This window comes from Gossypium hirsutum, chromosome A02 (assembly GCF_007990345.1).
Source record: "Gossypium hirsutum isolate 1008001.06 chromosome A02, Gossypium_hirsutum_v2.1, whole genome shotgun sequence".
NCBI lineage: Eukaryota > Viridiplantae > Streptophyta > Magnoliopsida > Malvales > Malvaceae > Gossypium > Gossypium hirsutum.
In genome coordinates, this window is record NC_053425.1 from 65,405,983 (window position 1) to 65,407,884 (window position 1,902).

At 41.1% G+C, this 1,902-nt stretch overlaps 1 long non-coding RNA gene across 1 annotated transcript; it reads right to left on the minus strand.

The window, feature by feature from the left end:
* Positions 1–814: 814 nt before the first annotated feature.
* Positions 815–1,230, minus strand: LOC121212713 (uncharacterized). Its single transcript, XR_005908032.1, has 3 exons — positions 1,170–1,230; positions 961–1,040; positions 815–856 (listed from the first exon to the last, which is right to left on the minus strand). It is a non-coding gene; the product is annotated as an uncharacterized lncRNA (long non-coding RNA).
* Positions 1,231–1,902: the final 672 nt, after the last annotated feature.

The following is a 1,902-nucleotide window of genomic DNA, read 5'->3' on the forward strand; positions in this document are numbered from 1 at the left end:
TTTACTGGACCTAAGCCCTATTCAGAATTTAGTGTTAACTGGGCCTTAGCCCATATCAGTATTAATCTGGGCCATAGCCCCTTACAGTAACAGAGTATACTGGGCCTAGCCCATATCAGCACAGTTGGACCCATTTCAATACAGTTGGCCCATAACAAAATAGCCTCATATGATTAATTCATGATAACCCCATCCAACCCTACACTTGCCTCCGTCCATCCCTACACTTCCTGTAGGGAATAAATCACCCACGCCATCCCTACACTTACAGTGTTAGCACCGATTGCGACACTAACTATAATCCACAGCAAAGCTGCTTATATCAAAATATGTGGCACAGCCACCAGAACGGGTTCTTCCTCCATAACAAAACCCAACCCCATGCAACAGATATACATGTCATGGCATATAACAAACAGAATCAGAATATCATGTATTTCAGTCAAAATTAACCCTAGGGGTATAACGGTCATTTAGCACCTAGGGTAAAACGGTAATTTTCATACTTAGGGGTAGTTTAATAAAATTTACTATTCTAGAGTTTACATACATATTCTAACCATTAACACATTAACAGAAGCACTTACCAAGCGTTTTTACCGAATTGGGCCCGTTGGCCCACTAACCTATTTTCGGCCCATTAAGCCCAAATATACCGAAGTGCACGAAATTACGCACTCTGCAATCATACTGCTTGCGATTATCAAAATTAACAACCAAACCACCTCACAAGCGCTCGCACGCTCGCAAGTTCATAAATGCCGGCTTTTCGGCTTTTACCGATCTAGTCTATGAGTGGGTGTCGTTTACACACCTGTTTGTGACGAAACGCTGACGAGTTCCACACACGAACTGCCTACAATCAATTATTAATACGTTAACTATGAATCCATAGCAACTTATCTGCAAAACTCCTTACTAAAAATCGACCATTAACACTTTAGGCACTAGTGTTCTTACCTTTGCCGAAAAAAATGGACTAGATCTATTTCTGGTCGTTCCAAATATCCAAGCCTTCGATTAGTAGCCTTTAATCCACACTATAGGAAAACAAATCAGATATCACCACTAAACCTTTTGAGTACAATCAACAGGCACCCTTTGCATATAGCGGTTTTTCGGCTTTTACCTTAATTCATGAATAACGAAAGAAAGATTCGAGCGTTTACCTATATTGTTATGACACTACTCCCAATCGATTGTAGATCCAACTACCGTACAAGAAGGGAAAAATACTCAACCAAGGGTTCGGCCTTTGTAGTACCTCAAAGTAGTAAGATTTCGATTTTGAAAGAAAAGATACGAGGTTTGGCTTCAATGGAAATTCGGCTAACCAGTTTGTTGAGGATTTAAGAGAGAAAAGAAGAAGAATATGAAGGATTTAGGTTCGACAAAAAGATAGGATGAGAATTAAGAGGAGAAAGAAAAGAGAAGAGGGGAAGAGATGAGAGAAGGATAGAAAAGAATAAAAAATAGAAGAAGGAAAAAAAATAAATCCTAAAGGCCTAAAATATTCGGCACTCTTTAGCTATGGCCGAATGAGTGCATTTCGGCATAGGAATTCTTTTTAAATTTCAATTCTCTAATTTCATTCAAACTCCCCAACCGATCAGAGCAGCCTTACCCACCTGCTTGCACCGCTTCAGCACGCTGCTACGAGTCCTGGTCAGACTCCAACTCCTTCCCCATGCGTGCAGCAAAAACCCAGCCACTCCCGCGCGAGATGAGGCTCAAACTCTAGACCTCGTCTGCCCATGTGCCCACACCTAAGCTGCTGGCCACTGCACCACGCTTCTCCCTTAGTAATATATGGTTACAATTAATTATAAACCTTACCTGCTGAAGCTCCGGTTACTTGCGAATTAAAAAAGGAAATTTTTGCCTGTTGTACATCTCGAACCT